The sequence below is a fragment of the Pelophylax lessonae genome (assembly GCF_965119305.1).
Source record: "Pelophylax lessonae genome assembly, chromosome: 5".
Taxonomy (NCBI): Eukaryota; Metazoa; Chordata; class Amphibia; order Anura; family Ranidae; genus Pelophylax; species Pelophylax lessonae.
Genome location: NC_138772.1, coordinates 463,691,917 through 463,714,824, shown reverse-complemented (window position 1 = coordinate 463,714,824; position 22,908 = coordinate 463,691,917). Strand labels below are relative to the sequence as shown.

Here is a 22,908-nt window from a genome sequence, read left to right as displayed (position 1 = left end):
CTGTCAGCAGGGTTTCCCAGGGCCATCCACCTAGCCATGTCCCAGAAGTGGAAGAGATTGAGTGCAGCGATGCCCAACCACTTATTTCTCAATATGAGTACATGCAAGGACCATCGCAGCACGTCTCCAATGATGACGAAACACAGGTGCCAACTGCTGCGGAGTTCAGAATTGTGGAGACCGACAAGGAGGGCAGGGGTGAAGACTGGGTGGAAGATGATGTGGAGGACGATGAGGTCCTCGACCCCACATGGAATGAAGGTCATGCAGGTGACCTGAGTAGTTTGGAGGAAGAGGCGGTGGTCGCACAGAGCCACCAGCACAGCAGAAGAGGGAGCAGGGTGCAGAAGCGGAGCGGCCGTGCCCTAGACACTACGCCTGCTACTGCCCAACGCAGCAAGGGAACGAGCGCAGCAAAGCCAGCTCAAAAGAGTTCTCTAGCGTGGAAGTTCTTTAGAAAATGTGCTGATGACAGGACACGAGTGGTTTGCACCCTGTGCAATCAGAGCCTGAAGCGAGGCATAAACCTTCTCAGCCTGAGCACAACCTGCATGATCAGGCATCTAAGTGCAAAGCACGAGCTGCAGTGGAGTAGACACCTTCAAAACCAAGAAACGTCTCTGGCTCATCTTGCTTCCTCTTCTGCTGCAGTCTCGGCCACTCCATCCACATCTGTAGTGATACCGGCACCTGCCACCCCGCAAACAGACGATCTGTCAGCAACACCACCACCTGGGTCACCAACCATCTCCACAATGTCCCGTGGAAGCGTTCAGCTTTCCATCTCCCAAACACTTGAGAGGAAGAGGAAGTACCCCCCTACCCTCCCACGATCCCTGGCCCTGAATGCCAGCATTTCAAAATTCTTGGCATTTGAAATGCTGTCATTCTGTCTGGTGGAGACGCACAGTTTTAAAAACCTTATGTCGGTGGCTGTCCCACAGTACGTCGTGCCCAGCCGCCACTACTTTTCCAGGCAAGCCATCCCTTCCCTGCACAACCAAGTGGGGGAAAAAATCAGGTGTGCATTGCGCAACGCCATCTGTGCCAAGGTCCACCTAACTACCGATACGTGGACCAGTAAGCACGGTCAGGGGCGTTATATCTCCCTAACGGCACACTGGGTAAATGCAGTGGCGGATGGGCCTGAGGCGGATAGCAATTTGGCGCATGTCCTTCCACCACCGAGGATTGCAGGGCGCTTCAGTTTGCCTCCTGTTCCTAACTCCTCCTACTCCGCTTCCTCATCCTCTACCGCCTCCTCATCCGGTCAGCGTAACACCTTCACCACCAACTTCAGCACGGCCAGGAGTAAACGACAGCAGGCAGTTTTAAAACTTGCCTGTTTGGGGGAAAAAACACACACCGCGCAGGAGTTGTGGAGGAGCATGGAACCGCAGACAAATGAGTGGTTGCTGCCAGCGAGCCTCAAGCCCGGCCTGGTGGTGTGCGATAACGGGCGAAATCTCATAGCAGCTCTGGGCCTAGCCGGTTTGAAGCACATCCCTTGCCTGGCACATGTGCTGAATTTGGTGGTGCAGAGGTTCCTTAAAAACTACCCCGATATGTCAGAGCTGCTGCAGAAAGTGCGGGCCGTCTGTGCGCACCTTCGGCGTTCTCACCCTGCTGCTGCTCGCCTGTCAGCGCTGCAGCGTAACTTCGGCCTTCCTGCTCACCGCCTCATATGTGACGTGCCCACAAGGTGGAACTCCACCTGGCACATGCTGGAAAGACTGTGCGAGCAGCAGCAGGCCATAGTGGAGTTTCAGCTGCAGCACGCACGCGTGAGTCGCTCAGCGGAACAGCACCACTTCACCACCAATAACTGGGCCTCTTTGCGAGACCTGTGTGCCTTGTTGCGCTGTTTTGAGTACTCCACCAACATGGCCAGTGCCGATGACGCAGTTGTCAGCTTAACTATCCCACTTCTATGCCTGCTTGAAAAAACAATTCGGGCGATGATGGAAGAGGATGTGGCACAGGATGAGGAGGAGGAGGAGGATGAAGAGGTAACATTTCCAAGGCTTTCAGGGCAGTCATTCGCAAGGGGCTCCGAGGGTGGGTTCCTGCACACACAAACGCCAGGGACACAATTGTCCAGCAGGGGCACAGTTCTGGAGGATGAGGAGATGGAGGAAGAGGAGATGGAGGAGGAGATGGAGGAGGAGATGGAACCATGTTCACAGCAGGGTGGCACCCAGGCCAGCTCATGGCAATCACTGGTGCGTGGCTGGGGGGATACAGAGGACACAGACGATACACCTCCCACAGAGGAAAGCCTTTCGTTGCCTCTGGGCAGCCTGGCACACATGAGCGATTACATGCTGCAGTGTCTCCACAACGACCGCCGAGTTGCCCACATTCTAACTTGTGCTGATTACTGGGTGGCCACGCTGCTGGATCCCCTTTACAAGGACAACGTACCGTCCTTAATTCACTCACTGGAACGCGATCGCAAGATGCGCGAGTACAAGCGCACGCTGGTAGACGCGATGCTGCTGGCATTCCCACCTGACAGCGGGGCCACAGTGGAAGCACAAGGCCAAGGCAGAGGAGGAAGAGGTCGCCAACGCAACCAGGGCACCACCAGCACCTCAGAAGGCAGGGTTAGCATGGCCGAAATGTGGATAAGCTTTGTCAGCACGCCACAACAAACAGCAGCACCAGCAGCTCATATGGAACGTCTTAGCAGGAGGCAGCATTTCACCAACATGGTGGAGCAGTATGTGTGCACACGCCTAGAAGTACTGAATGATGGGTCTGCCCCCTTCAACTTCTGGGTCTCCAAGTTGGGCACATGGCCTGAGCTTGCCCTTTATGCCCTGGAGGTGCTGGCGTGCCCTGCAGCCAGTGTATTATCTGAACGGGTATTTAGCACGGCTGGGGGCGTTATCACAGACAAGCGCAGCCGCCTGTCCAGAGACAATGTGGACAAGCTCATGTTCATTAAAATGAACCAGGCATGGATCCCACGGGACTTTTCCGTACCTTGTGCAGAATAGCGATGGATACCGACCTTACCCACCCATTGTTCTATTTTTGCTCTTTCTCACTCTTTTGGGGTGTACCCTCATTTAAAATTTCTGAAAAAAAGCAGTGTTGGCTACCTCGTCCTCCTCAGGGCCAGATTAACGTAGGGGCTATTGGAGCTGCAGCTCCAGGCCCCTACCTTAATATAGGCCCCGGGTTGGCCATATTCACTGTTACCGCTCTTCTGTCACTTGTAAACACAGAAGTCTGGCTTCTATGCTCGCTTCCCCAGGCAGCTCCCTCAGAACCTCCCCACACAGCACGATGGCCGGACAAGGAGGGACAGTTGCCAATGCATGGATGTGTTTATGGGCTTCAGAGACAGCATCCCATGTTGAATTAGGCATGCATGGCTGCACCCTTCCTCCTCTGGGTGCATGCCAAGTCACGGCCCTTAAGGCCCTTCAAAATCCTCAGCACCAAGCCCATGATGCTCTTAATCCGGCCCTGGTCCCCCTCCACCGCCGCTTCCACCTACACCGTCCATAGGTGTGCGCAGCCTATTGCATTAGGGCGTGCACCCCAAAATTGAAATACACATGCATGTGTTTGCCTACATGTACATGGCCCCGATACATTACTCTCCCTGCTGGCAAAGTGAAATAGAGCAGAGCAGGTCCAAGGGAAATCTTCCCCATCTCCTCACTGCCAAACAGAGCGATAATGCTAATGTGCCCTAGGTGATTAGGGTGTGCCCAGGCACACCCGGCACACCCTGTGCGCATGCCTATGACACCGCCACATCCACCACCACCTCAACCTCCCTCCTACTCCATATGGGCCTCGTCCTTCACAGATGAAGAACATTGTTTTATTTTTCTGGTTTTTTTTTTGTTGTTTTTTAAGTTATTTCCCTATCCACATTTGTTTGCAGAGCACTTGCCATGCTCTTAACTATGTTTTGCTGCCATTTGCAGCACTCTAGCCCTTTCCATTGGTGTTTTAGAGCCATTTTAGTGCCTGAAAGTTCGGGTCCCCATTGACTTCAATGGGGTTCGGTGTCCGGGAAAAGTTCGGCAAAAGTCCGGGACACGGACCCGGACTTTTTTTTCAAGTTCGGCCGAACCCGCCAAACACGGACATCCAGGTGTTCGCTCAACTCTACTAGTTTTACCTCAGGGCTCAATAACCAGCATAGGCTAGAGAGCCAGGTTAGGCATTCAATGGCCACTTCTGATAGTTAGAGGTCAGGTTGCATGAGATATTAGACAATACTGGGGACTATGGTAGATATGCTGACTCTGAGTTCCAGTGCTACATCACAGTTTCTGTTGGTGACGAGCTGCATTCCAGGCTTTTTGGAAATGGCTGGAGGGTCTCCTCATCACCACAGATCTCATCTTCAGGTCTCCAACACTAAGACGAAAGCTGCACTGTGATCATCCTCAGGGGCCACTTTAAAAATACTGCAACATTTATCCTGAAGTATCTCTATTAATAACTATATATACTCGGGTAAATGTGCACAATCCTACCAGGAGTGTAGCTGGTCCTTTGCTGATAATACCCATTTGTAAATTGGGTGTATGTACTATTAATAATCTTTTCTTATTTAGCCACTTCAATACCTGGCACTTTCACCCCCTTCCTGCCCAGGTCAATTTTCATCTTCCAGTGCTGTCACACTTTAAATGACAATTTCACGGTCATGCAACACTGTACCTATAAGAAATTTTTAGCATTTTTTTCACACAAATAAAGCTTTCTTTTTATTTTTATTTAATCACCAGTGGGTTTTTTCTTTTTTGCTAAACAAAAAATGTAAAAAAAAACAAAAAAACCTTTTCTTCGTTTCTGTTGTAAAATATTGTAAGTTATATATTATAAGTAATTTTTCTTTTTCACTGATGTGTGCTGATGGGGCTGCACTGATGGGCACTGATAGGCTACACTGTTGGACACTGTTTGGCTGCATTGATGGGCACTAATGAGGCTGCCCTGATGGGCACTGATGAGGCTGCACTAATGGGCACTGATGAGGTTGCACTCCTAGGCACAGATGAGGCGGCACTGATGGGTACTGATGAGGATGCACTAATAAGGTGGCATTGATGGGCACTAATATGCTGAACTGATAAGCAGGGCACCAATGATCAGCACCCTGATTATCAGTGTAAATGCCTCTGTCACCACACCAAAGCCAGTTATCAGCTTTCCTTTCCTCAGACGCTGACATAGCTGAGGAAAGGAAATAGCAATAACCAGCATTTGTTTACATTTGTACAAAGAGAGGAGTAGGTATAATTATATCAAATGAAAACCCACTCCCCCAGTGCTAAAACAAACAATAAGATTTCCCATTTAAAACCTCTATAAGGGGGAAATTAGCTGCTGCTATAAATAAAAGATATATGACAAAAAAAAAAAAAAAGGTGTATCCTAAGATAATACTACCACCTAAAAATAGGCGCATATATAAAACCAAGAATACACTAGCAGCGCTGGTATATCATATATAGATACACAAATTGCATATACAGTATGAAATATAATAATGTGAACAGAAAAAGGAGAGAAGAGTAAAGTCCTTGGTGCAAATAATGTTAAATGTGATAACACCAATTATAATGCTGAATCTTCGTACACATAGTCCAAAACAAGGATTCAAGTGTTCCAAACGTGATTTATCATCCGTAATCATGCATGTGACATGTAGGTTGCCTCCACCTCACCGCTGTGCACGCCCTATGGTAGTGAACACTCACCAGAGGCAGCCTGTTATCAAGCCTGTAAAACCAGCTATGGAGGTAACCTTTTCCTCACAGCCACTGAAATCCCAGAATGGACCAACTCCTCTCATCCACATAGGAAGGACCAAGATCAGCATTCCCAGGTATACATGAAATTATAACAAGGTACTCATAGCGTAATCTTGTATAAATCTTATTTATTACAATCCTTCCCCTAACTCTTCAAACAATGCACTCACATGTATAAGTAAAAACATATCATCAATAATAAGGTTGAACCTGTGTCCGATAATGGCTCCCCGTAGCTGTCAGATAGTCGCCTGGTACCTAGACGGCCCGCTTCCGGGTGTGACGTCAGACGCCGGGTAACCTTGGTGACCGTATGCTCACGCTCTTACGCGTTTCGTCATCAAGGACTTCTATGGAGGGCGTTTTTTTTATTTTTTTATTTGTTTACATATAATCAGCTCTGACTTGACACAGCTGATCGCATGGTAAAGAGCCTACGTCATTGTCTCTTTACCGCAATTGTTGGTACAGCGCACCACTGATTATATCGCCACGCCGCAATCATGCATGTATGGCAAAAATGGGAGGACATCATATGACGTCCTCCCAGAACAAGAGCAGTCCTGCCTGAACGTCATTCTTCAATACGGAGGGTGGGAAGCAGTTACAGTTTGCACTGCCACTTTTATTATCATATCCACTCTTCCACTTAGCAAAGGTTCCGGCTCTCTTTTACCTACAGGTTTAGCGCAATATTCCATATGAGGAGGGACATTTCTCATAACCCCCCCAAAGGGATACACAAGAAAAAAAAACAACTAACACATACAAATGGTATTTTACATACTGATTTTTAATGTCCACAAACACAAGTAACAAATGGGAAAGTTACTTTATAGATGCAGTACAGTGCTAGAAAATAGAGGCCCCTCCTGAGCCAAAAGCTTCAACCAAATGACACTTACATTAGTACATTTAATTTGCTAGACATAGTTTAGATACTCTTTAGTTTAGTAACGGTTTAGAGTCATGATATGTAGGTTGTGCGCTTTCCGAAACTGGATGCACCAGGTTTTTGTATGTCACACCCTTCTGTTCTAGTTTCTTGGAAACTCAGAAACTAGGATTTGCTGCCAATCTGGTTTACACACCCACTACTTTCTGTTTGGGATGGTGTGCTATTTCTCTAGTGGTGTAGTCTCTGTGTTCTCACCACTATTCCTCTCATGTGATTGAGTCCTCGGGTTTTTCCTATCTGGCTGTGGAGTACTGATTCATGTACCATGCATTGTCAGTGTTTTTGTCCCTATCCTTTTATGCTGTTATTCAGTCTCACACTTGTTTATTTATGGCACATGTGGGGTGGTTGGTCTTGTGCTATTTTTTTTTTTTTTTTGTCTAATTTGTTATCTATAATTTTGGCTTTTTGCCATTATATTGCCCTGGGACATCTCTCTTTACTTGTCATATTGCAAGCTGTGGGTGGTCCATTCCTGTCTGGTGTTTTAAGAAAGTCAGACTTGAAATGTTGACAATAAAATGCTGTTGATTTGGCTTATCTACACTGCAAGACCTGTGAGTGTATCTATATAAAACTGTGTCCCATTATAATTAAGTAACACTAAAAAATAAACAAAAAATCATATGCATTTAGCCAGTGTTTCTCTGCAGAATGCTTTAGTGTCTAAAATAATTCCTTATAAAAAAGGAAACATGGTTATTATTTCAAAGTAACCAATATGGAGTGGACTTATGGTAGTCCAGGAATTAATTTTTCTGTTAAAATGATGCTTAACTAATATTCTTAACCCCCCGAAGGGTGGAGACGAGATAAAACTTTAACTAAAACAATCACAACAATTTGTTTTCAACTTGCAAATGCTATCTTATTGAGTACAATGAAAATATATGCATATTGCCATCAGGGCCAGTGCAAGAATTTTTGGCACCCTAGGCAAAATAAAATTTGCTGACGCCCCCCCCCCCTCCCCCCCAGCCCTCCTGCGTGAAACGACGTAGACCTACCTCGGTCGCGTGCCTGCAGCGGGGACTCCGATGCACGGGGCAGGTGGCTCACAGCTGACCGTTCTTCTCTCTGCAATGATCACAGAGCACCTATGATCCTGCTATATAGGATAAGAGGTCTCTGTGATCATTTCACAAGCCATGCCCCCACACAGTTAGAATCACTCCCCTAGGCTCACATTTAACCCCTTGATCACCCACAGTGTTAACCCCTTCCCTGCCAGTGTCATTATTACAGTAACAGTGCATATTTTTAGCACTGATTACTGTAGTAATGTCACTGGTCCCCCCAAAAGTGTCAAAAATTTAAGTTAGGGGTCCAATCTGTCCGCCGCAATGTCGCAGTCCCGCTAAAAATCGCAGATCGCCACCATTACTAGTAATAAAAGAAAAAAACAATAAAAATTACATAAATCTTTCCTGTAATTAAGAGACGTGATAACTTTTGCGCAAACATATCAAAATACGCTTATTGTGATTTTATTTACCAAAAATATGTAGCAGAAAACAAATTGGCCTAAAATTTTAAAAAATTTTCATTTTTAAATTTAAAAATATTGTTTTTTTTTTTCAGAATTGACGCTCTTTTTTTGTTTATAGCGCAAAAAATAAAAAATGCACAGGTGATCAAATACCTCCAAAAGAAAGCTCTATTTGTGGGAAAAAAGGACATCAATTCTATTTGGGTACAGCGTCACACGACCACGCAATTGTAAGTAACGCAGTGCCAAATCGCAACATATATGGTCATTAAGGGGGAAAATCTTTTGGTCCAGAAGTAGTCTTCTCTACTTCTCCTGTGCTCCCTGTTTGTATTCTGCAGCCAGATTTTCTTAGACTTTTAGGGAGCACAGAAGTAGAGAAGACTTTTTTCAAGAAAAACAGCCACACTAAAAAATTATACTCCAAACCTAATAAAAGAAAGTTAGGAAAACAAACAGGAAAATCAATACTTCCATTCCATAAAAATCAAGCGAGAATCAGATACATTAATCCTGTGTTTATTAATTTACAATACTATGTGATATAGTCTTAAGTGAGTCTTGGATATAGCCTTGGTGAGGCTCTCTAAGTCTCTCTCTATCATAGTCTATATAATATAGAGACCTATATTGAGAGAGCCTCAACAATGAAGAGCCTCACCATCACCAATGAGCCTGTGTTCCAGCCTCCCACCCCCATCCCAAGTTGAAGGGGTTAAAACCCCTTCAGACAGTGAGTGAGTCAGTGACTACTTACCCTGGCAGCTGGCGGAGCCCACGCTGAGTCAAACTTTCCCGCTGTTCTGACTCGCTCATGCGCATTAGATCTCCTTTGCCGGCTGACGTCATCGGCAGGGGAAACTTAGTGCACATGCGCAGCACCGCCGCTATGAAGATTTCCGACGCTGGAGCCCGGCGCTCAGCCCTGCCCCTAAGAGAGACTCACACACTCAAGTGCCCAGGCGGCTGAGGGAGCCGCCGACACAGGTATAGGCTAGCACAGCATGAGGGGCGCCGCCCGCACCTGCCGGTCCATACTCATTACGGTGCAGAAGGCAGGATGCTGGCATCCCCTCCTGAGTTGCACCCTAAGCAACTGCCTGGGTCGCCTTAAAGGTAGCGCTGGCCCTAATTGCCATGTCCTTTAATGAACTCAACTGCAATGATCAGTAATAACTCAGTAAACGCAAAAGGTGTGTATGTTTTGTATATGCTTTGTAATTAACATATATGGATGAGATGCTTATCCTATGTCAGCACATACAACATGCAAAGGATGAGTCAGTTCTAAAGGGTGGTATGAAGTTTCAGCCAATAGGAAAGCATCTTTAGTTTTGTGAATGATATCCCAATGCTTTAAAAACTGGCAACATTTTCAGTTTAAGTTAAACCTTTCTTGAGTTGCCAAGCTGAACCAAGACTTCCTGCACCAACTCCTGATCATCACAATGAACCTGTCTGCTGACCAGAAGGCTTCTTTGCTTTCCATGTGGGCCGAAGTTTCCCCTCTTTTATTCTTGTTTATTTATTTTTTTATATAGACAATTACATTGTTCATTTTTGACTGGATAAATAATCTACCAGCATAGGAATATTTAGCTACTAATGTACTAAATTACAAAACAACTACTCATTACATAGGATAAGTCATTCCAGTTCTATGACCCATGTGTACGGCCTTTTTAAAAAGTTAAGACATTAGTGACAGAATTTACTATCTGCCCCCACTGCTGCTACTTATATTTTATGTATTACACATTACGTAGCATTTGTTTGCAGTTTCCATCAAGCCATGAAACAAGGAGATCATTTTGTCTCAGGACAATACCTTGAAGGACAGCAAGGTTCTCCTTCTGCTAGTGTAACATCAGGAACGGAAAACAAAGTTTGCTTTCCCAGTGCCGATACATATTTTTTAAATTTGAAACATGTCATTTTATATGTCTTATCTTCTGTTGTTTTATTCTCTATAAGGTTTTATCTTGAGTCCCCCAAAGCCAAACCTTATTTTACCCTCTTTAATCTGACCCCTGGCTCTGCTGACCTTAAGACACATGGTGGAAAGATTATGAATGCTTTTGGGAGTGCAGCCAATAACCTGGATGACCTTGCCAACAACCTGACCCCCCTCAAGGACCTCGGAGTGAATCGAGATAACATTCGCGTAAGTACTACTGAATATTAATATCCCCTTGATTTACCCCCCTTCATGACCAGACCATTTTTTTGGGATACAGCACTGCATTACTTTAACTGACAATTGCGTGGTTATGCAACGCTGTATCCAAATAAAATTTATGTAGTTTTTTTTAACCACAAACAGAGCTTTTTTTTTTTTTATTGGTATTTGATCACCACTGTGTTTTATTTATTTTTTGTGCTATAAACAAAAAAAGACTGACAATTTTGAAAAAAAAAAAAAAAATAACATTATTGTTTTTTTTCTGCTATAAAACACATCCAATAGATTTTTTTTAATCAAATTTCTCTATAAATTGTGGTCAATATGTATTCTGCTGCATATTTATGGTAGCAAAAAAATCCTAATAAGTGTATATTGATTGGTTTGCGCAAACGTTTTAGCGCCTAAAAACTATGGTGCATATCTATATTGGAATTTTTATTTATTTATTTTTTTATACTAGTAATGGCAGAAATCAGCAACACTAAATTACACTTTTGACACTTTGTGGGAACCAGTGACACTAATACAGTGATCAGTGCTAAAAATATGCACTGTCACTGTGCTAATGACACTGGCTAGGAAGGGGTTAAACATTCAAGTTGTTCAATGGATTAAATGTGTGCCTAGCCAGTGTTATTGTGTACTTTGTATGGTGCTTTTACTAAGGGATGTGGTGGATTGTATTCCCTGGGCAGGGAAAGAAAATCCATCACTCTGTGGGTGCTGGAGGACGTCTATTGGCCGGCATCTACTGATTGATTCTGCTATGACTAATCAAAGCAGAAGTTGCGCGATTGTGCTCCCCGTAGGCGGAAGTGCGGTGCACGTGTGTGTATATATATATATATATATATATATATATGTGTAAATTATATATATATATGATTCTGCACAGAACAGCCACCATGTAGCAGTAAATCTGCTATAGGTGCAGTCGTTAAGCGGGTATACAATAAGAAGAGAACTTGATTAAGGTGGACACAATGCATTGGGTTTAAATATGTTTGTAACATAATATAGTATTTAAACTTGGGTGGTCCAAGTAGGGGTCATGCTTTAAGTGGCAAATATACTGAGAATGCTGTGTCAGTTTTAGGAGAATTGTCATGACATAAAATACAAAAGCTGTTATTGCTGACCTCTCTAAAAATGCTAGCTTCTTGCCTGTCAAGATTATTCTCTACATTCACATTTCTCATGAATCTGGTACAAGTATGAATAAACATAGAAGTCAGGTAAGGTATGGTGGTATTATGTCCCCCGATTAGAGAAGAGCACCTTCCAATATTCACTTCCATTAGAAACCTTTAAGAAAAGCTGTGTGCTCTCTGTCTCTAACCTTTCAGAATACATTCCAGTTTAAACTTTCCCTGCTTTTCTGGAAATTTCCATTAGACCTAATATTAAAAATGGCACAACAGAGGAGCTTTTCTCCGACAACCAATCTGACTCTTAGTTTCTTCTGGAAAACAAAGCATAATTGGTTGCTATTAGCAACAATTTGAATTGTTTTTTTTTTTTTTTTTTTTTTTTATAAATGAGCACACACGTTCTTTTATGAAGCTATCCTACATGGAATTATATCAGTAATTTCTTTTTAAAATAATAGTAAACTTCACAACACAGGGACGCTAATATTCTTGGTTTACATCAGTTTGAACATTACTGTCCTTATTATATAATATAGTTGTGTGTATAGGTTTACAAAATAATATATCTTCTATTTCTCTTTTCAGCCACTGGTGCACGCTACAAAGGAGGTTATGGCTTCTCACTTCCCTGAAAGCACATTTAAAACTATGTTTCTCCTACCCCTAGACCTATTCCTTTCTTTAGTTTCTAAAGTCCTAAAGGCCAAGTACAGATAAATTCATCCTGCACAAACACAAAAGACTACATCAGTAATTACAGCAAGAAAAATAATGTGCATTGGGGAGTTCTTTGCACCCCTTTCAATCACAACCCAGTTGCAATGGTTTTTTAAGAGTACTTATGTATATTGTCCATCAAATATATATCTGGTTTACTTTTGAATAAGTCCAATAAAAGTATTCTGGCAGATCGAGTCTAAGAAACAATTGGTAATTGTCTTGGCCAGCAAAAAGAGCAGCATGCGGCTTCCATTGGTCAGCACAAGGAAAGTGACAAAGCATAAAAACAATAAAGGGACTGGAAGCGCATCTCACTGGTGCAATAAAAAAACTTTATTTAAAATGCCACATAAAACACACAATGCTTATTGCACTCACATGTCCTACAATTGGAGAGAGAGTCACAATACACAGAGGGGTAATGCAAGGAGGGCAATCCTGTACATTGGGGGTTAAATGGAAGGGTATTTCCACTCCTCCACTGCAGGATTCTGAGCAAACCTGATGAGTCTGATAATCCCCATAAAACCAGCATTCCTCCACTCCTATCAGACTCTCCTCACTGAGACTCAACTCAGATAGCAACCAAAGTTTTCCCCAAAGAAGGCGCCTGACCTGAGCCCAGTGAGGAGGAGAAAGGAGAAAAAAAAAACTTTTATCAGTCTGTTAGGTGGGCGGCGTGTGGTGCTGCACATTTAATGCAAGCTCAGTGCATATGTGTCTGCTTAATCTGCATTTAAAAAAGAAAAAAAAATGTTTCCTTCATATTTAACTTTGACATACAGTGTTTAGACAGACATTGCTTTTCTAACCTGCTCTTCAAAAAGCACCAACGTAAGGGGAAAATAATTATTTTTCAGTATTTAGGGAAAAAAAAAAAATTTTCAGTTTTTCATTCAAATGTTTTTTTTTTTATTCAATAGCTGAACAACAACAGTATCCAACCTGTTAGGCGTGCGGTGTGTAGCGGCCATTTATGCAAGCTGAGTGCATATGTGTCTGCTTAATCTGCATTTAAAAAAGAAAAAAACTTTTTTCCTTCATATTTTACTATGACTTACAGCGTTTAGACAGACACTGTATTTCAAATCTGCTATTCAGCACCAATTAAGGGGACAATTATTTATCAGATTTTCATTCATACGTTACAGTGTGATACACCCATTGCATACTGTTGTTGTATTCCGCTTTGCAATAAAAACCCATTTAGGGGGAAAAAAAGTTAATTGTGGCCTAATCTGCATTTGTTACAGTGAGATACACCCATTGCATAATGTTGTATTGCGCATTGCAATAAAAACCCATTTAGGGAAAAAAAATGTAACTGCGGCTTAGTCTGCATATGTTAAGGTGAGATACACCCAGTGCATACTGTTGTATTGCGCATTGCAATAAAAACTCATTCAGGGGGAAAAAAAGTTAATTGCGGCCTAGTCTGCATATGTTACAGTGAGATACACCCATTGCATACTGTTGTATTGCAAATTGCAATAAAAACCCATTTAGGGGAAAAAAAGTTAATTGCGGCTTAGTCTGCATATGGTACAGTGAGATACATCCATTGCATACTGTTGTATTGTGCATTGCAATAAAAACCCATTTAGGGGAAAAAAAAGTTAATTGCACCCTAGTCTGCATATGTTACAGTGAGATACACCCATTGCATACTGTTGTATTGCGCATTGCAATAAAAACCCATTTAGGGGGGAAAAAGCTGATTGCGGCCTAGGCTGCATATGTTACAGTGAGATACACCCATTGCATACTGTTGTATTCCGCTTATCAATAAAAACCTATTTAGGGGGAGGTCCAAAATTTGATAAATATGAGGAGAAGGTCAAATAAGGGACGTGGCCTGGGTCGTGGTGTTGCTGGTGGAGCTCCTGTTGCAAGGAGAGGACGTGGTCGATCTGTGCCTGCTACACGCACAGGTGAAACACCTTTCTCAGCTGCGAGTAGGCGACAGAACCTGCAGCAGTATTTGGCAGGGCCTAATGTGCCTCTACAAATGTTGAGGCCAGAAAAAGTACAGGCGATAGTAGATTGGGTTGCTGACAGTACCTCCAGTTCCTTCACATTGTCTCCCACCCAGTCTTCTGCGGAAAGGTCAGAGTTGGCACCTGCAGCCGATGTACATGAATCTTTCACCTCACCCCCTTGCAAATCACCCAAGCAGTCTGAGCCCCAAGTCATGCAGCAGTCTCTTCTTCTTTTTGATGACTCTGTTAACATGGTTTCCCAGGGCCATCCACCTAGCCCTGCCCCAGAAGTGGAAGAGATTGAGTGCACCGATGCCCAACCACTTATGTCTCCAGATGAGTACATGAGAGGACCATCGCAGCACGTCTTGGATGATGACGAAACACAGGTGCTAACTGCTGCGGAATTCCGAATTGTGGAGACCGACAAGGAGGGCAGGGGTGAAGACTGGGTGGAAGACGATGTGGAGGATGATGAGGTCCTCGACTCCACATGGAATTAACGTCATGCAGGTGACCTGAGTAGCTTGGAGGAAGAGGCGGTGGTCGCACAGAGCCACCAGCACAGCAGAAGAGGGAGCAGGGTGCAAAAGCGGAGCGGCCGTGCCCTAGACACTACGTCTGCCACTGCCCAACGCAGCAAGGGACCAAGCACACCAAAGCCAGCTCAAAAGAGTCCCCTAGCGTGGCAGTTCTTCAGGCAATGTGATCATGACAGGACACGAGTGGTTTGCACGCTGAGAGCCTGAAGCAAGGCATAAACCTTCTCAACCTGAGCACAACCTGCATGACCAGGCATCTAAGTGCAAAGCACAAGCTACAGTGGAGTGCACACCTCAAAAACCAAGAAAGGTCTCTGGCTCCTCCTGCTTCCTCTTCTGCTGCTGCAGTCTCTGCCTCTTCATCTACCTCTGTAGTGACAGTGGCACCTGCCACCCCGCAAACAGAGGATCCACCAGCAACACCACCACTTGGGTCACCAACAACAATCTCCACAATGTCCCGTGGAAGAGTTCAGCTTTCTATCTCCCAAACACTGGAGCGGAAGAGGAAGTACCCCCCTACCCACCCGCGATCCCTGGCCCTGAATGCCAGCATTTCAAAATTCCTGGCCTTTGAAATGCTGTCATTCCGGCTGGTGGAGACGCAGAGTTTTAAAAGCCTTGTGGCTGTCCTACAGTATGTTGTACCCAGCCACCACTACTTTTCCAGGCAAGCCATCCCTTCCCTGTACAAGCAAGTGGGTGACAAAATCAGGTGTACACTGCGCAACGCCATCTGTGGCAAGGTCCACCTAACTATGGATATGTGGACCAGTAAGCATGGTCAGGGACGTTATATCTCCCTAACAGCACACTGGGTAAATGCAGTGGCGGCTGGGCCTGAGGCGGATAGCAGTTTGGCGCATGTCCTTGCACCACCGAGGATTGCAGGGCGCTTCAGTTTGCCTCCTGTTCCTAACTCCTCCTACTCCGCTTCCTCATCCTCTACCGCCTCCTCTTCCGGTCAGCGTAACACCTTCACCACCAACTTCAGCACAGCCAGGGGTAAACGACAGCAGGCAGTTTTAAAACTTGCCTGTTTGGGGGAAAAACCACACAGGAGTTGTGGAGTGGCATTGAACAGCAGACCAATGAGTGGTTGCTGCCAGTGAGCCTCAAGACCGGCCTGGTGGTGTGCAATAATGGGCAAAATCTCTTAGCAGCTCTGGGCCTGCCGGTTTGACACACATCCCTTGCCTGGCGCATGTGCTGAATTTGGTGATGCAGAGGTTCCTTAGAAATTACCCAGATATGTCAGAGCTGCTGCAGAAAGTGTGGGCCGTCTGTGCGCACTTGGCATTCTCATCCTGCTGCTGCTCGCCTGTCAGCGTTGCAACGTAACTTCGGCCTTCCCACTCACCGCCTCATATGTGACGTGCCCACAAGGTGGAACTCCACCTTGCACATGCTGGCCAGATTGTGCAAGCAGCAGCAGGATATAGTGGAGTTTCAGCTGCAGCTCTGCAGAACAGCATCACTTCACCACCAATAACTGGGCCACCATGCGAAACCTGTGTGCCTTGTTGCGCTGTTTTGAGTACTCCACAAACATGGGCAGTGCCGATGACGCCGTTCTCAGCTTAACTATCCCACTTCTATGCCTTCTTGAAAAAACAATTCGGCCGATGATGGAAGAGGATGTGGCAGAGGATGAGGAGGAGGAGGATGAAGAGGTATCATTTCCAAGGCCTTCAGGGCAGTCATTCGCAAGTGGCTCCGAGGGTGGGTTCCTGCACCCACAAACGCCAGGGACACAATTGTCCAGCAAGGGCACAGTTCTGGAGGATGACGAGGATGAGGAGAGTGAGATGGAGGAGGATATGGAACCATGTTCACAGCAGGGTGGCACCCAGGCCAGCTCATGGCCATCACTGGTGCGTGGCTGGGGGAATACGGAGGACACAGAGGATACACCTCCCACAGAGGACAGCTTTTCGTTGCCTCTGGGCAGCCTAGCACACATGAGCGATTACATGCTGCAGTGTCACCGCCGAGTTTCCCACATAGTAACTTGTGCTTATTACTGGGTGGCCACCCTGCTGGATCCCCATTACAAGGACAACGTACCATCCTTAATTCCCTCACTGGAGCATGATCGGAAGATGCGCGAGTACAAGCGCACGCTGCTAGACGTGCTGCTGGTGGCATTCCCACCTGACAGCAGGGGGAACAGTGGAAGCACAAGGCCAAGGCAGGGAGGTGGAGGAAGAGGTCGCCAACGCAGCCAGGGCACCACCAGCACCTCAGAAGGCAGGGTTAGCATGGCCAAAATGTGGAAAAGCTTTGTCAGCACGCCACAACAAGCAGCAGCACCACCAGCTGATATGGAATGTCTTAGCAGGAGGCAGCATTTCACTAACATGGTGGAGCAGTATGTGTGCACACGCCTAGACGTACTGAATGACGGCATTGCCCCCTTCAACTTCTGGGTCTCCAAGTTGGGCACATGGCCTGAGCTTGCCCTTTACGCCTTGGAGGTGCTGGCCTGCCCTGCAGCCAGTGTATTATCTGAACGGGTATTTAGCATGGCTGGGGGCGTTATCACAGACAAGCGCAGCTGCCTGTCCAGAGCCAATGTGGACAAGCTCACGTTCATTAAAATGAACCAGGCATGGATCCCACAGGACTTGTCCATACCTTGTGCAGAATATTAAAAACCAGTGTAGTGTTGGCTACCTCGTCCTCCTCCTCCACTGCCGCCGCCGCTTCGACCTACACCGCCATCTCAACCGCCTACTCCATATGGGCCTCGTCGTCCTCCTACATGATTCAAGATGATTATTTTTTATTTTTCTGTTTTTTTTTGTTATTTTAAGTTATTTCCCTATCCACATTTGTTTGCAGAGCACTTGCCATGCTCAAAAGATGATTTTGCTGCCATTTGCAGCCCTCTAGCCCTTTCCATGTTTGTTTTAGAGCCATTTTAGTGCTCAAAAGTTTGGGTCTCCATTGACTTCAATGGGGTTCGGGATCGGGGGAAAAGTTCAGGTTAAGTCCGGGTCACGAACCCGGACTTTTTTTTCAAGTTCAGCCGGACTCACCGAACTCGGACATCCAGGTGTTCGCTCAACTCTAGTCATATACCATCATTCACTGCCTTACTGCATCACAGACTTGCAGTGATGGCGAACCTTGGCACCCCAGATGTTTTGGAACTACATTTCCCACGATGCTCAACTTCACTGTGGAGTGCATGAGCATCATGCACTGGTGCCAAGGTTCACCATCACTGGAACAGGGTGTGTTTTTACAACTGGACCACACCTCCATCCTTTTTGTACCACCTCTTTTTTAATTTCTACCCACTTTTTCTTCTTTCTTTAAGGTGGCCATACACTGGACAGTCTGTTTCTACAATCTCCTTTAGATCCTATAATAACTATGTACTACAAGGGTCTGCCTGATTTGATACAAAAGTGAATAGATTGTTCCAGTGGGTCCTCCTATTCCATAGTTTTGGTAAATCTACAGGAAAGTCAGATTTCATTCAGATTTCATAGTGTATAGACAGCTTTATACAAGTACATAGGAGAGAGTGGGGGAGATGATCTGCTGTCATGTTGTTCTTGTAATCCAGCTTCAGCTCAGGGAGGGGGGGATGTAAACACAAAAGATCAGTGTTTATTGGCACTTGGGGAGCAGGCAAGAACACTAGATATACAAAAAAAGTTGTAAATATACAATGTCAGTACCCAGAAGATAATGGTAGTAAAAATAACCACTTATGGACCGCTCCACGCATATATACTGTGGCAGGGCAGCCCTCCTGGGTGAAATCATGTACCTGTATGTGATTTCATGCACAGGGTCTGATAGCACGTGCCGCCGGCAACCCGCTCCCACTGTGACTGGACACAGCGGGTCCGTGGACATGTCTGCCAAGAATCGCCAATCGTTCACAGGAGAGACAGAACCGGGGTCTGCCTATGTAAACAAGGCAGACCCTCGTTCTGTCAGAGAGGAAGTTTCTGAGCAGAAACACAGATCTCTGTCTTCCTCCAGTTAAGCCACCTCCCACACAGTTGGAAAGCACTCCCTAGGAGCACACTTAACCCTTTGATTGCCCCTTATGTAAACTCCTTCCCTGCCAGTGTCATTAGTACAGTGACAGTGCATTTTTTTTTAGTTCTGATCACTGTATTGGTGTCACTGGTCCCCAAAAACTGTCACTTTGTGTCAGATTTGTCCGCTGCAATATCACAGTCCTGCTAAAAATCGCTGTGCGGTGCCATTACTAGTAAAAATAAATTAAAAAATAAAAATGCCAAAAAATATCCCATCCCATAGTTTGTAGATGCTATATCTTTTGCACAAATAAAATCAATATAAGCTTATTGGGATATTTTATTTTTACCAAAAATATGTAGTAGAATACATATTGGCATAATATTGAATAATTGAATACATTTGATTTTTTTACATTTTTTATTGAATATGTTTTATAGCATAAAGTAAAAAATGTATATATTTTTTTTTTCAAAATTGTCATTCAAAAAACAGCATAAATCAATGTTCATACTCTACCAAATCACTTTTGGTTGATGTCTTCTTTCACCTCATTCCCCTCTACCCAGTCGGATGTGTGCAGTGCTCACATATAGCTAACATGCAGGCTGTTACAAGAAACAAACAGCATGAATAGACTCTTTCCAACAGGTTTTGTTCACTGACGTTATCATGGGATGAGACCACACACACTGCACCCCTTCCTTTATACTGTTCCACTGCACCACCTTCATTAACCCTACTTGCGTCATCATTAACTAAAAAGGCACCTAATGTCCTAAACACACATGTAGCACTATAGACTCTAGTGTGACAGCGATCTCCCCTACAGCACAAGACATTAAACTTATGATGCAGGGCAATCACTGTCACATCATACATGGTACAATCACACAAACAATAATAGCAGATATTTTTTCACAAGTACAAATTAAAAAAAAATATTATCGGTGCTTTTCATGGGACCAATTTAAACTGCCCATACATGCAATGATTAAAATTGAACCGAATATCAAAAATATATTCTAAAAAAAAGGGAAGTTGCATTATATATAGTACAATCCCACAAATTGTAACATATATAATTCTACAAATACAAATTCTTTGTCTAAAAATCAATATATATATTTAGGAGAAACTCCATACTTATTGATACCAATGCAATAGTTTGGACCCCATGATTGAACTATCACAGACATTTTACCTTGGACCTTTCTTCTCCTCCATTTAATCAGAGATATTGGCCCATGTGGGTTCTGCTGTCCTGCGGAGCCTCACGGGAATCCCCCTTACCCATGATCTTCCTTCCTTCCTTCCCCTCTAACCCAATAGACTCCCCTTCTTTATATTTATTTTCCTTCCCCTTTTCTTTCTTTGTATCTTCCTGTTTCTCTTGTCTCTGACTTCCTGAGGTCACCTTAGCTCCTTGTAAACTGGATTCTTAATTTCTCCTTCTCATACAGCATCAAGTATAGGCTTTGTTACTCAAGAATACCCATAAGATTTTACGTTCATTGTTCCTCATTTCTCCAGCGAATCACTTAAGAGATGCGTTTCCACTTGCCTCTGTTCAGTAGATTTCCTCTGGTACTGGCATTGGATATTCCCCATGCCACTATTTGTTCAATATATTTGGCTATCCATGCCTCTTATTAATGTTTTTTGCATCTTAATTCAAAACTCAATAGAAACTTTATAAGAAATCTAAATCAATACATATTATTAGTGCTTTCCATGGGACCAATTCAACCTGCCCATACAAGCAACGATTATTATGGAATGCAATCTAATATTGAAAATATACTCTAAAAATGATTTTTAAATCATTTCATTTAGTACTAAGGCCCCATGCACACGGGGCGTTCAAAAAAACGTACGTCAAAGCTAGTTATGACGCGGGAAAAACTGGCGTTAAAAACGCGCATTAAACAGCATTTGTCAAATTATGTTAATGAGCGTTAAGCCGCGTTAAGGCGCGTCAGCGCTAAACAGCGTTTTTTTAAAAAAAACAGTCCTCCACCATTTTCCACACCCAAAATAACCACAATGAAATGTGTCAATGCCATTTTGGTGGGAGAGAGAGAGAGGAGAGAGCATTTTCAGATCAGCTGAGAGTGTTTCTTGTATTTTCTGAGTATTTTTTCATTTCTGAGTCATGGATCCTGTTTTGCAGAAGGTTGATGAGGCGATCCTGCTCATCATCTTGAGAAGGATGCGTAGAAGGAGACAGTTGGAGGAGGAGAATGAGAGGAGCAGACGGCGAAGGTTCTGGGTGCATCCTGTCATGTGACAGCGTCTGTCCGTGGGGTACTTTACCACCATGTACACCCAACTCCGCATGTATCCGGACAAGTGGTACAACTTCTCACGTATGTCCGTTCCGCTTTTCGATGACCTGCTGGAGAAGCTCAGGCCAAGGCTATCCAGGATGGACACGAACATGCAAAGCAGTGTGTCACCGGAGGAAAGGCTGCTTGTGACACTTCGGTAAGTGAAATAATTTGTGGGTGTTTTGTCTGGGGTTAATACTTGGGTTAAGAGGGTTAGGTGGTGAGGTCCTAGTTAAAACATATTTTCAATGTATTTTTGAAAGATAGATATATTCTTTTATGTAATATGTAATAATTTTTTCTTTAAATTTTTATTTTAGGTTTCTTGCTACTGGCCAAAGCTTTGTCTCCTTGCACCACTATTTTCTGCTAGGTGTCTCCACGGTGGCCAAAATTGTTAAGGAGACATGTGCGGCAATATGGGAGGAGTTGAAGGAGGTGGTCATGCCGGAGCCGACTGAAGAGATGTGGGAAGCAGTTGTCGACGAGTTTTGGGAGAAAACTCAGTTCCCCAACTGTATCGGTGCCCTTGATGGAAAACACATCAGGGTGAAGAAGCCCCCCCATTCCGGCTCTGCATACTTTAACTACAAGAAATATTTTTCTGTGGTACTCCTGGCATTGTCTGATGCCCATCTTCAATTCCTTGCTGTTGATGTAGGAGCATATGGCAGCCAGGGTGATGCCCGCATCTTTCGAGAATCGGCCTTTGGACGCCGGCTACACGAAGGACGACTCAACATACCAACAAGCAGGCCGCTACCGTGTACAGAGGAACCAAGCTTGCCATTGGTCATGGTGGCCGACGAAGCATTTGGACTGGCAGAAAATCTGATGAGGCCATACAGTGGCTATGGACTGAGTCATACCAAACGTATATTCAATTATCGGCTGAGCCGTGCTCGTCGTGTTGTGGAGTGTGCGTTTGGTGTGTGCTCAGCAAAATGGAGGGTTTTGCTGTCATGTATGCAACTGGATGTTGACAATGCCATCAAGGTTGTCCTGGCCTGCTGTGTTTTGCACAATTTCCTAAGGAGAAGCGACAGGAGCACCGTTGAACCAAAGCCACGTAACCCCATGCACCGCGTGCAGTTTATGGACTTGCGAACAACAGCACGAGTCATGACCATCAGAGATAAGTTTGCAGATTTCTTTGTCTCGCCTGATGGGGAAGTAGCATGGCAGGATAATTTTGTCTAAAATCATTCATCTTGTAAACTTTGTGATATCTTCACATACAGCTTTTATTAAACATTTATGTCAGTTCTTTTGATGTCTATCATTCTTCCATTGTTCCAGTTCAATGTTGCATGTGGCAAGTGTGTGCCAGCCCTGGTCTGTGCATACACTTGCCACATGCAGAAGAAGGAGGGGGGGTTTCCTTCTGCCTGTGGCAAGTGTGTGCCAGCCCTGGTCTGTGCATACACTTGCCACATGCAGAAGAAGGAGGGGGGTTTCCTTCTGCATGTGGCAAGTGTGTGCCAGCCCTGGTCTGTGCATACACTTGCCACATGCAGAAGAAGGAGGGGGATTTCCTTCTACCTGTGGCAAGTGTGTGCCAGCCCTGGTATGTGCATACACTTGCCACATGCAGAAGAAGGAGGGGGGTTTCCTTCTGCATGTGGCAAGTGTGTGCCAGCCCTATTTTGTGCATACACTTGCCACATGCAGAAGAAGGAGGGGGGTTTCCTTCTGCATGTGGCAAGTGTGTGCAAGCCCTGGTCTGTGCATACACTTGCCACATGCAGAAGAAGGAGGGG

At 44.7% G+C, this 22,908-nt stretch overlaps 1 pseudogene across 1 annotated transcript; it reads left to right on the top strand.

Moving 5' to 3' along the window:
* The first annotated feature begins 20,973 nt into the window (after positions 1 to 20,973).
* LOC309556169 lies at positions 20,974 to 22,348 on the top strand (annotated as a pseudogene). Its single transcript has 2 exons — positions 20,974 to 21,305; positions 21,469 to 22,348. The product of its transcript is annotated as an uncharacterized misc_RNA (transcript).
* Positions 22,349 to 22,908: the final 560 nt, after the last annotated feature.